At 42.2% G+C, this 13,061-nt stretch overlaps 1 pseudogene; it reads right to left on the bottom strand.

The window, feature by feature from the left end:
* Window positions 1–1,907: 1,907 nt before the first annotated feature.
* LOC102939428 lies at window positions 1,908–3,782 on the bottom strand (annotated as a pseudogene).
* Between the last annotated feature and the right edge of the window lie 9,279 nt (window positions 3,783–13,061).

Here is a 13,061-nt window from a genome sequence, read left to right as displayed (position 1 = left end):
AGTGGTTAACTACACTAAAGCTCTATTCCTATTACTTTAGCAAATGCTGCATAGAGATATAGAGCAAAACCCCTTTTTGTGACCAAACAAAAATATAGTGCAATTGTGACTGATTTGGAGCTGCCTGTAATAATTTATGAATACTGTATCGTGACTGAGTTATTATGATATTTATTACATGCAATATATTCAGTTAATTCAATACCAGGGCTGTCAGGAAATGCACTCAGGAAGGGGAGGTGGAACCAGTCACACACTTCCCAGCAAACACTTAAGGGACAAAGCAAGAACCATACATGCTGATGCCCTAGCTTGGCCCCCTGCAAGACCTGCCAGGCAGACTTCCCAGGAGGGACCTGGTCCCTGGGCGGGAGGGAGCACACGGAGAAAACAAAGGATCCAGAAGTGTCAAAAGAGACAGTCCCTCAAGGGAGAAGACAGGTCTTTGGAGACTGAGAACCCAGACCTGCTATGTGGGGGTCTGGGAGAAATTAGATATACCCAGCTCTCCAACAGGAGGGTGCCTAAACTATAGGAAAGAAAGACCTGTGTATACCTTTTGTTATTTTAAAATCTTTTTTTTTCCGGATGTCATGCTTTGTTCCAACTGTTAAGATTAAACAAGATTTTGGTTTGAGAAGGCTGTTTTGGGTCACTGTAATTCATTGGTTATAAGCTCCTGAAGGGAAGTACAACAGATGGCTTTGTGTGTGTTGTCTTTGCTGGGACCATCGGCGGTGGAGGTGATTGTAGGGGGTGTTGCAGTACTGCTACCCTTACTTCTGCACTGCTGCTGCTGGTGGTGCTGCCTTCAGAGCTGGGCAGCTGGAGAGCGGTGGCTGTTGGCTAGGAGCCCAGCTCTGAAGGCAGAGCTGCCGCCATCAGCAGTGCAGAAGTAAGGATGGCACGGTACGGTATTGCCACCCTTACTTCTGCACTGCTGTCTGCAGAGCTGGGCCCTCAGTCAGCAGCCACCACTCTCCAGCTGCCCAGATCTGAAGGCAGCACAGAAACAAGGGTGGCAATACCGTGACCCCCCTAAATTAACCTTATGAGCCCCCTGCAACTCCCTTTTGGGTCAGGACCCCCAATTTAAGAAACGCTGCTCACCCCCTGTGAAATCTGTATAGTATAGAGTAAAAACACACAAAAGACCAGATTTCATGGTCCGTGACACATTTTTCACGGCCGCAAATTTGGTAGAGCCCTAACTATGGTAAACAGAGAAGAGAGTTTAAGGGAGTCTAAACTGGTGTAAGGTAAGTTATTTAACATGTATATTGTAGCAGTGCCCTGAGGCCCCAATTAGGATGGTACTCCAGGGAATAAGGCATTTCTCCAAATTCTTCAGGAACAGCCAGGGCCGGTGAAAGGATATTTTGCGCCCTAGGTGAAACTTCCACCTTGTGCCCCCCCGGCTGCATCCCCCCGCAGCATCGCTTATTAAAAGCTTTCAAAAATGAATACTGCATACTGTGGCATTGTTCATTAGAATTAATACACGTTCGGCTTGAAAATTTATAAATTTCATTATTTAGTCTACATATTTAATGAAAATAAATGAATGACCTGACAGTGTTGACATCATTATTGTTTTCACTTTGCACAACATAGCATGGATCTTAAAATAAATCACATACATTATACACAATACACTGTCACAGAGTAACACATTAGAATTTAGAATTTATTTTTCCGCGCTTTCAGTTTAGCAAATTTAGAAACAAGCTCCTCCAAGTCAATGCTGCGAGCAATGTCTTGTTCTACTGACAAGGTAGATAGCGCAACAACTTGAGCTTCGAGAAGCTTCACTCCACCACTGGCCATAGAAACTGGGAGAGTCAAGAGATGCGAAGAGCAATAACTGTTGGGGACACTATCTGCCAGCTTATTTGTCCATATGAAGTTCAATACATCTTGCGGACTCGTCTTGCAATAGTTTGCAATTCATTGCACCAGTCAAAGGCATCAATATCTTTGGATTCACCATGTTGCAAAGCTTGGTCCAGATTCAAGCAATGTTCCATAATTTGCTTTGGTGTTGTATTTTGCAAACTGTAAACATCATATAGGAAGCCAAATACTGAACTAATTTGATGCATCAATGTGAAGCTTTCTTCAACCGAATGTATTGCTGTGTCAATGACTGCCAAGTTAAAGTTCACTTTGAATTTTTCTTTTGCATTATAAATAGGTTCGTCATCTGCTTCATTTGTGAACTGCTTCCTCCGCAAGTTCACCTGCATCTACCAATGTTTTCTCAAAGTCCACTACTGTGGCCTACAAGAAACTTCTTTGTTTCTCCAAGTTGATTAATGGCTTCACTTATGTCGATTCTTTTGCCTGAAGTTGTTTGCTCGTCATGTTTATCTCAAACAATATGTTATACCATACAACAAGAGAAACAAGAAACTTGAAACTAGAAATGGCTTTTGCAAGATCCTTTGCATCAACTTGTGACTTATTGCCAGATGATCCTGTTAGAGTAGTGTCATCATAGATGTCTATCACAGCATCATAGATGTCACCAAGCTGATAGCGAAGAGGTTTCAAGGCATCAATTCGACTTTCCCATCTTGTTTCACTCAATGGTTTAACTGTGAGATTAGATACGTGGTGTGTTAGAACTTCCCAGCGATGTGTAGAAGCTGAGAAATATACATAAACACATTGAATTAAATCAAAGAAGCCAGTTGCCTCCAAGCAACAGTTTGCAGCATCGTTAACAACCACATTCAATGAATGTGCACTGCAAGGAACGAAAAAGGCTCATGGATTAATATCCAAAATTCTTTGCTGGACACCATTTTCTTTCCCTTTCATATTGCTCCAATCATCGTAGCCTTGACCACGCAAGTTTTCTATAGGCAGTGACATCTCTTCTAACTGGTGAAGAATAGTTTCTGTCATACCAGCTCCAGTTGTCTCCGTAACCAACACAAATCCCAAGAAGTGTTCCTTTATGTATACTGATTCAGTCTCATTCTCTGTCTCTGAAGTAGGCCTATCCACAAACCGAACGATCGTGGTCATTTGTTCAACATGGCCTGCATCTGGTGTACAATCTAGAATGATCGAAAAGTATTTTGCAGCACAAGCAGATGCTAGGATTTTTTGTTTGATGGCATTGGATAGAAGCTGAATAAGCTCAACCTGTATGTCTTTCCCTAGGTAATGTACATGCATCTCCTTGTCCTTAATCCTGTGAAGATGCTCATCCATAAGCGGGTCAAACAAAGCTAGATATTTGACAAATTTGAGGAAGTTCCTGTTACCAGAAGTGTGCAGTGTTTCTTGTTTTCCCCGAAAGGCCAGGTTTTGCATACCAAGAACTCTGACCAAAGCAATCAGACGTTTTAGTATTTGCTGCCAGTACTTTTCTTCTTGCTTAATGAAGCGCAAATGTTCTTTATCAATTGTTCTCTTGTATTTCAATCACAGTTCAAGTTCCTTCCACGTCTGAACATTCGTCAAATGTTGACTGCTTTTCTCGTGCCCTGAAAGAATCGCAGACATGTTTTTCCAGTCCCTTGAGCCTTTTCCAGAAAGAGATGATGCGCCAATAGTACTACTGGCAATGGCAAACAACTTGCAGCAGAAGCAAAAGACAGAATCATTTGATGTGGAATACTGCAGCCACTGACGGTGCATTTCTTCTCCATTAACAAGCCTACATTTGTAATGAATTGTCGAGAATTTTCTTTGCTTACTATCTTTGGGAAAATCGAACTGCTGAACTTGTTCCGGCCCATGTTCCACCAAAATTTGTCGGACTTGATCATCGCATTTGGCCCAAGTAGCAGGATCACTAAAGCTCAAATTCAAAGAAGTGACATTTTCGCTTTCACGTTCTTCCAAGTTTTGATCCTCGTGTGTCTCATTTGATTAATCTTCAATATTCAGATTATGTTCTTCAAACTCTTCTTTAACTTGTGAAACTGTCATCCCCACCTCCATCTCTGCTTGATCCTTTGGCATTGGACTACCTTCATCTCTGGCCAGTGGACGTAGATACTTCAGAAATGAACCTTCCTGCTTTCTTTCTTCTTTTTGCTTATCAGCATTCCGCTTACGAAATTGTGCCCCAGACAATTTTTCTCTATCTGCCAGGGGCTGGCTGCATCAACTGAAAACGAAAAAAATGAAATTTTATTCCTATCAGTCTTTTTCTTGTTCACTATTAAAAGTAAAGGATAGAGAACATGTCACTTACCAAAGTCACTCTTTGAATTTCATCAACGAGTTAGGTGGGGAAGGGAAGCAGACTGGGTTCGGTCACTGGGGGTTTGGGTTTGGCTGAGGAGTGCAAGGGGAGCAGCCTGGGTTCGGTCACTGGGAGGATTGGGTTTGGCTGGGGAGGGGAAGGGAAGCAGACCAGATTTGGTCAGTGATGGTTCATGGTTTGAGTTTGGCCAGGAGGAGAAGGGAAGAAGCAGACTGGGTTCGGGTCAGTGGCTGGGGTAGGGAGATGGCACAGCTCAGTGGTTTGAGCATTGGCCTGCTAAACCCAGGGTTGTGAGTTCAATCCTTGAGGGGGCCATTAGGGACTGGGGCAAAAATTGGGGATTGGTCCTGCTTTAAGCAGGGGGTTGGACTAGATGACCTCCTGAGGTCCCTTCCAACCCTTATATTCTATGATTGGGTTTGTCTGGGGAGTGGAGAAGCACACTGGGTTTGGTCAGTGGGGGTTCGGGTTTGGCTGGGGTTGGAGCTGAAGGGAAGCAGTCGCAGACTGGGTTCAGTCAGTGGGGGTTTGGATTTTGGCTGGGGTCCGGGGAGTGCAAGGGGACTGGGAGCAGACCGGGTTCGGTCACTGGGAGGATTGGGTTTGGCTGGGCTCTGGGAGGGGAGGGGAAGGGAAGCAGACCGGGTTTGGGTGTGGAGGGCGGAGAGGGCACAATCTGGGTTTGGAACTTTGGCCGGGCCCCAGGGGGCGGCGGGCAGGGTAGGATTCAAAGAGCCGTAAGGTGAAATGGGCACTCTCCTCTCCAGTCCCCCTGGCAGGCATGCAGCAGCGGGCAAGTCACTTGCAAGCAACAGGGCAATGGGAGCGTGTTGCCTGCTTTTGCCTTCATGAGTCCGTCCTGCGCCCGGGCTGGGGAGTTAAATGCTGGGCTCTCACTCTGGCAGGGGGGGCGCTTGGGGCAGGCAGGATTAGTATAATGTACTTACCAACACAGTAATCTGTAGAATTATCGATTCACAATCAAAGGGCTACGCTGGCTTTCTAAATGGCAGGAGTCGGAGAGCAATTCATTGGGAGCGTGCGTGGTTTTTATCACACTCACGTCCTCCCTACAGTCTGCGATCTAATCAAAGAACTTCACTGTCACTGACTTTCTAAATGGCATTGGCAGGAGTTGTCAGAGATCAATTCATTGGGAGCCCGTGGTTCTTATCACATCCTCCCTATAGTCTGAGATCTAATCAAAGACTTCACTCACTGACTTTCTAAATGGCACATGGCAGGAGTCGGAGATCAATTCATTGGGAGCATGGTTCTTATCACTTCTCCCCTACAGTCTGCGACCTATGCTATCTGGTCCTAATTTTGGGCACTGCTTTTCTGCGGCGGGCCGGCACCCCCAAATCTTGTCGCTCTAGGCAGCTGCCTAGTTTGCCTAGTGGGCTGCGCCAGCCCTGGGAACAGAAAGAGCTTACAGTCCCAGAAGATCACATTTTACATGCTGAGAAGGCCACAACAATGCATCCATAACTTCAAATTAGACCCAGTTAACGCAAGATCTTGATCTCAGGTTACCAGTGTAAAGAAGCAATAACTCCACTGAAATAAATGAAATTACTACCAATGTAAAACCTTAGGCCCAGAACTGGGTTGAACCTGCTTATCCAATATACTATAGAGACAAATCCATATATTTTACATCAGGAACTAATTCTCTTTTCCCACTGCCCAGAGTAATCATTCCTTTCAAAGTAGTACAATTACTAGAACATGTATCGTACAGAACTCTGTATCCCAAAGTGACATTTGGCAAGATAATAAGTTGTTAATTTCCCTTCTGCAAAAATAATTCTCTGAAATCAAAACTGGGATCAAAACTGGCAAAGAAAATCCCAGCAAGATTAGTTCTAGGATTAGGCAATATTGTTAATTAATGCATGAACCTTCATTTTTTGCAAATCTTATGCAGAACTTAATTCTCACTCAATTGTAAGAAAAATAAATTGGGGGGGGGAGTTAATTTATCTGCTGTTTATTTAAATTAATTCAAAACAGAGCACACACACTCTCACCTCTGGGCAGACTGTGAATAATACAATCCAATTATAAAATGATTGGAAGGACACAAATTAATGGCATAGTCCCAAGATCAAATAAATACAAGGTTATTAATTACCTTCTCCCCTATTCAGCCTGCATTGCTTCAAATTTAAGGATACAATGTATGGCAAAGCATAAAAAAAGAGAAACCTGAAGCATGTTTTTAAATCTAGTTATCTCCAAAGCTATCAATACTTTTCTTTCAGCAAGCATTAAACCAATCAGTAAGGTCCAAATTCTATTCTGGTACCCTGGTGTGCATTTGGAGTAAATATATTAACTTCAGTGGAGTTACTCCAGATTTACACTGGTTTCAGGGAACAAGATTTGACCGTTGGTATTTAATAGACCCTGATCCTGCTGAGCTCTGCCTGGCACAGGGATCCACCTGTGTGGAGCAGATTGTGGGATCAGGGCCTTATTCAGAATTCAGGTTAAGTTAACCTACCTACTAATGCCATAGCAGAATACTGCACAAGACTCAAGAAAAACTAGTTTCAAGGACACAACCATTATTGATATTAAGCCAAACTAAGTCTCTCCAGTTCAATACCGCTCTCCAGTAGTGGCCAATGCCAGACACTTCATACAACTGTATAAAATCCCAGTAATATAAGAATATACCCAATATTATTCCAATGGGGGAAATATCTTCCTGAAGTCTTTTGGGGTGTCATTTTTTAAATGGCCACATATCTTGCACCCCACGTGCCCTGATTAGACTTTCTGGTTGGCATTTCCATTTTTAGTATAGTGAAATACTCCAAATATCACCATAAGAGCTAAAACTGAGGTTGATAGTGCTTTTTAATAGCACCCTGACTTGCATCCCATGCACCCTCAAAACAAGGCAGAATTTGGCTCTATATGCAAGGCCTTAATAAAACAACTTTAAAAATTCAGCTACATGATCCAAAAGCGCAAATTTCCTGTAACATCACTTTCAGAGTTTCCCTATAGTCCATGTTTGCCTTTCATATAAAGTGCATGCAAATAAGCAAACTAAGGGGTTAGCCAAAAGAAACCACTACATGTAACTGCTACTTGCAGAAGAGCTTGGTGCTGTTCATAAAACAGGATTTTTTACATCAGGGTAGCACCTAAGATGGGCTGTACCATACACACATATAGGAAAACATAATCCCTGTTCCAAAGAGTTTACACACTAATAAAAACACAAACAGATTGAAGGATGGATGAAGGAACACAACATACAAACCAAGTGACCATCTTGTTTTGTTGCTGATAGATAGATACAAAATTTTAAATTTTTTTATCTATCTCCAGCTGCCCCTCAACATAGTCACTGTCAGTTCCTTCCCTCCCCCACTTTTTTAAGGTGTTCGCTTTCAAATTTTGTAAGTAAGTGAGGTTGCAGAAAGGAAGGATGGTCAAGTTGTTAGGGCACTAGGGGCCTCTCAGACACAAGTGACAGTATGGAAAAAGGGCTGGCGATCTCTGTGAGAGAAAGATATAAGGTGATATTGAGGCTGGCATCATTGGCACAGTGAATGGGGCAGGAAAGGGACAGGGAGACATGAAAGGAGATTAGGTAGCCCTCGACATCGTTATCTTTGAAGTGAGGACAAGAAGTTTACATTTGATGCACAACACAGCAGGATTCAGTGAAATTACTTAAAACATTTGGGGCATTTAGATCTGAGGGTTTGATTCAAACAACTATAGAGAAGGAGAAAGGTAGGTTCAGAGTCTGAAAAATCATCCTTCTTTCCAGATTCTGGGATTATTGGTTCTGGTTCAGGCCTATCTCTAACATTCTTATATGTTTTACGGAGTATCAAAAAGTTTATAATGTCTCCTTGTTTGGTTCTATAATACAAACATGTTACTGGACATATAGTGATGACTTTATATATTGATTATTATGGCCCTGACTCTGCAAACAATTATGCACATGACTTTAATGGGACTACTCATCGGTATAAAGTTAAGCAGGTGCATAAGTGTTTGCAGGATCAGAAACTGAATGAGTCCCAAAGAAGACGTATGTCTACATTCCATAGTTTTGCTCAAAGTGTGGTGTGTTGGTGGAGTGGAAGACTACTACAGGAATAATAATAATTAATACAATGTTTGTATCTAGTGCTCTGAACTGTGCTGATTATATGACACTGCAGGTTTCTGTAGCTGTATGTAGACCTGACGTTAGGATTCTGACTCTACTGTACAACAATTAACATATATAGCTTTTCGTAGTTGGTAATGTTGTCATATACACTAGTGTAACAAAATATTGGAAATGGGTCAATTGAATAGGAAATGGAGTTTCATAATCTAATAATCTGCAATTTTGCTTTTTCCGTATTTTTGCAAATTATAGGGGAAAGGTGAAGGTTAAGTACAGAAAGTAAGTTGGATGCGTGATTGTGAGTGCTGCTGAAGGATTATATAGCAATGGTTAACTAGTATAACCTTTAACCACTAATTTCAAGACGTAGTCCTGGAGACCGTGTGTAATTGTTTTTCTGTGGTATATGGACTGCACTGAAACATGCTTCTAATATTAACTCTTTAACCAAGTTTCTTGTTTAGGACTATAAACAGAACTAAATCAAAACAGGACGTTTTTCAGGAGGCCATTAACAGATGGGCAGAGCTTCTTCTCAATGGCCATGCAAAAAATCCCTTTAATAGCACATTTTAATACAGTGGTTCTCAAACTAGGGGCGCCGCTTGTGCAGGGAAAGCCCCTGGCGGGCCGGGCCGGTTTGTTTACCTGCTGCGTCCGCAGGTTTGGCTGATCGCGGCTCCCACTGGCCGCGGTTCGCTGCTCCAGGCCAATGGGGGCTGCGGGAAGGGTGGCCAGCACTAGGCACTGTGGTATTTGGATTGAATGATTCTTCATTATGCCATTATTTATGTCCATCATAGAATACCTCTTCTATATCTTTAAAAACTTCGTAATGGTCAGAAAAGAGATCAGTATTTCAAACACCATTTTCTCAAGTTAAATGCCTGTTGGAAATAGTAACCAAGAAACTTGGATTTAAAGGTCAAGGTATAGAAAATATAGCAAACATTTTATAGAAAATAAAATATTTAAAGACCTCTGCAAAACATTTCTAAAAGTTTTTTTAAATGGCACTCATTTGGGATGGCCAGCATAACTCATTCATTCTTTCAATGTTCATAATGCTAAATTTACACAATAAATCCTTTAATCCACAACATCACACATTTTATATCTGTATCTACAGATATCAGTACTACATATAAACACACAGTGCTTTGCGTTCATACTCGGAATTAGTTCATTGTTCCCTGTTTTAAACTGAATATGTACCAGTATTCTCTGTAATAGTTCTGTATTATTATTATCACTATTAAATAATAATACATGTGTACCTTTCTTGGTTAATATTAAACTAAAACTATAAAAATAAAATTAATTTTTCTAAAAGAACATGTGGATTGCCTCTTTTTGGAAGTGCATTTTTATCAAGATACATTTTTTCCACATCCAGATTGAAGAATTTGAAATATCAATAAAGAATATAAGTAGAATATTTTATATTTGTTGTTAAAATCAATGACCGCATAGATCCCTGTACCATAAATAATACAGTTGCAGTTGGAGACATTTTTGCTTCTAACTAAAAAAGAGACTATGATGTACTGAAAGTAATATTACTCTCTTATATTTTTCTTTTTATTACCTGTGCTCTACATATTCTTAAATAGATTGGTAATACCATGTTCAAATTATGTGCTTTTTCATATAGTGAAAACAATGTACTTTAGGCCTACTAACATGGCATGCGAACTGCTAGTCTTCATTGGGCAAAAGTCATTGCCTATTCCATGCTTTGATTTTAGCCAGGAGGCAACAAATGTATCCATAAAATGAGAAAAGGGGAAAACACTGTTTTGCATTCCTAACACATTTTTGTCTTAAAATATCCTTTGCAAGACATAACAGAATGCCAGAGATTCTTAACAGAGGGCACATTACATTGTTCATTCCAGCACTCTTTTTGTCTACTTACATTTAGGAAGAGAAATAGCTGGACAGGAAATTTGGGCGGGGAAATGGCCATCTTTCAATTGCCATTAGTGGTACAGTCAGCAGAACTCCAGTTTCCTTATCAAAGGGAGACACGAATCTTGGCAATAAGCTTATTTTCTTTCAAGGCAGAAAGACCTTTAACAGAATAACACCTTTGTTTGTTTTTTGTTTACTGCTGCTGGATGTCTGAACCTCTGAAAGGTACAGACAGTGAAATAACCAACAGACACAGTATCAGCCATTCATCTTCAGTCCACTGGCTTCCCATTCTCATAAAGGTCACATATTCTTCTGTACAACTGATAAATATAATCTTTTTCAAATAATACAGAATCTTAACAACTCAGTCAAGTTTCCTACTGTACTTCATCATTCATGAGATTCATTTATAGTTCCTTCCATGGTGCTAGCAAAAGAAACTTTGACCTTGATCCTGCAACTGATTGTGAAGTGGAACCACAAGAACAGTACCTAACCTTATTATTATTATTAATTATTAGTAACTGTATTGCAGTATCACCAAGCAGCCCTAATCAGAGAGCAGAGCCCTACTGTACTAAGCATTATACACACATATAGTCCCTACCCAAAAAAAGCGTACATGTAATGTTACGGGGTCTGATTCAGCAAAGCACTTAAACGCATCGTTCCCTTTAAGAAGATGTTTTAAGTCCAACGTATGTCAGCGGAATTTAAGAATGCGCTTTGCTGGTCCTTAAAAAATAAATTAGATGACACTACTCTTACAAGTATCAAAGTATACAGTAAGAAAAAATTGATCTTTCTTGTAATGTACATTTGAATAGTAGTATATAATAACAGTATAAAACAATGCTGAGCTTGTTAAAACACATGGGTGATATTTAAAGAAAATCAGTAATTTTTTCCAGTTGAAATACTCAATTTGAAATTAACTGAGTGAAGGAACAGGAATGAATATTTTGTTAAATTATTGTTTTAACAAATGAACCGCAGGATTGCATGTATGCTGTGTCTGATACAAATCCAGAAGAAAACTGACAAAAAGTTTTAATGAATGCGTTGTGTTCAGCAGGTGTTTGGATTTTTTTACTAATATCATTTTGTCAATTTTTATCTCTTATACATGCCCAATATAGTAAGTATTCTTGGCTCTTTAGGATTATTTCATTCCTACTGCTGCTGTTCTGTATCGTGTTATATTACTTTCACATTTGATTTACTCTGATTTTTCCAGCACAAATCACAAATTCAAAATAAGTGGCACAGAATTAACATGAGAATTAAAATTGGAAATCTCTGTCACATAAAATCTTCCCACCCAGGTGTGGTGGTGCTTTAAACTAAAAACTGCATGGAGGAACAGCTTTAAGTTTGGATGCTGCTTTTGCTTGGGCTGGTAGCCCGCTCCCTTTGCAGTGAAGAGGCCAGCTAAATCACTCAAGTGCTGGGACTCCTCCACTTCCTCGGTGTGCCCAGACGGACAGACAAGTTCTCCCAGAATTCCTTAGGAAAGAATCCTAGAGCAGCTCAGCTTACTGCAGCCCAGGAAACCACAGGGCTGAGCGATGCACGCAGGGGAGTGCAGCATCACGAGGACACACCGTAGCTCATGTAGGGCTTTGCAGGCGGCTGCTCATACCCCAGCTAGGCCAACCCAGCTACTCAGACCAGGGTGCTGATCACCTGAAGTTAACTCTGCAGTGAAGACATGTCCTTCGTTTTTTAAACTCCCCCTGTCCATCCCTGGGGGAGAGAGAGAGAGAGAGAGTGTGCACCTGTGCATGTGAGTGTGAGTATGCATGTGTGTGCACATGTGCAAGGTGATTTTGGCATGTATGTGCACAAGTGTAAGGTGGTTTGCTGGACCTCTGGCTCCAGGAACCAGCTGAGATCAGGTGACACAGGTTTGTACAAAGTGTTGCCTGATGCAGGGAACTTCCAGCTTCCCCCCAAAGCTAAACATTCTAGTCAATTAATGCTCTGCCCCCCCACCCCAGCTCCACACCTACATCCCCCCAGACCCCAATTCATTATGCACTCCCCAGCCCCCACATCTGTTCTCTCCCACCTCTGTCCCTAGCCCCTCGGCCTACCTCTGCTCCTCCTGCAGCTGCAGGGGCTCTTCACCCCCTCCTGGGCCTGGGCAGGCTGCAGCAAGGCCCTCTTCTCCTTCCCAGGCCTGGGGCTGAGGGTAGCCCCACAGGCTCTTTGCTGCCCCTCCTCAGGCCTGGCATTGCAACACGGAATGGGATGGAGGTGCAAGCAAGGTGGGGCAGGAGCACAGAGCAGGCTGACCCATTTGTCACAGGAAGGGGGGAATGAGGCAGAGCTGCCCTCAGGTGCTGTGCTGGGTTCTTGTTCTCCCCTCCCCTCTTGTGTGAATGGCATCAGCTGCTCCCTCCTACTCAAACTCCCTTCTGTCTCCTGACAGGAGGGTGACCAGATAGCAAGTGTGAAAAATCGGGACGGGGGGTGGAGGGCTATAGGCACCTATATAAGAAAAAGCCCCAAATGTCAGGACTCTCCCTTTAAAATCGGGACATCTGGTCACCCTACCTGACAGGAGGCGGGGGAGCTCTCCCCACCTGTCCACCTCTGATTGGCTGCTCTTCCCCAGGAGGGGGAAATGGAAAAGGCTGGGGCCAGGCTGAAAATCAAGGGTTGGAGCAGTTCTCCTCATTGCTACAGGCTCCAGCAGGGGCTAAAATCCTAGTTAAAGCCCGAGAGTTGGCAACAGTGACTTGTGCACAAAAGTCCTGGTTCTAG

The sequence above is a fragment of the Chelonia mydas genome, chromosome 9, assembly GCF_015237465.2.
Source record: "Chelonia mydas isolate rCheMyd1 chromosome 9, rCheMyd1.pri.v2, whole genome shotgun sequence".
Classification (NCBI taxonomy): Eukaryota; Metazoa; Chordata; order Testudines; family Cheloniidae; genus Chelonia; species Chelonia mydas.
Note: the sequence above shows the minus strand (reverse complement) of the source record. Positions and strands in the feature narration are given on the sequence as shown.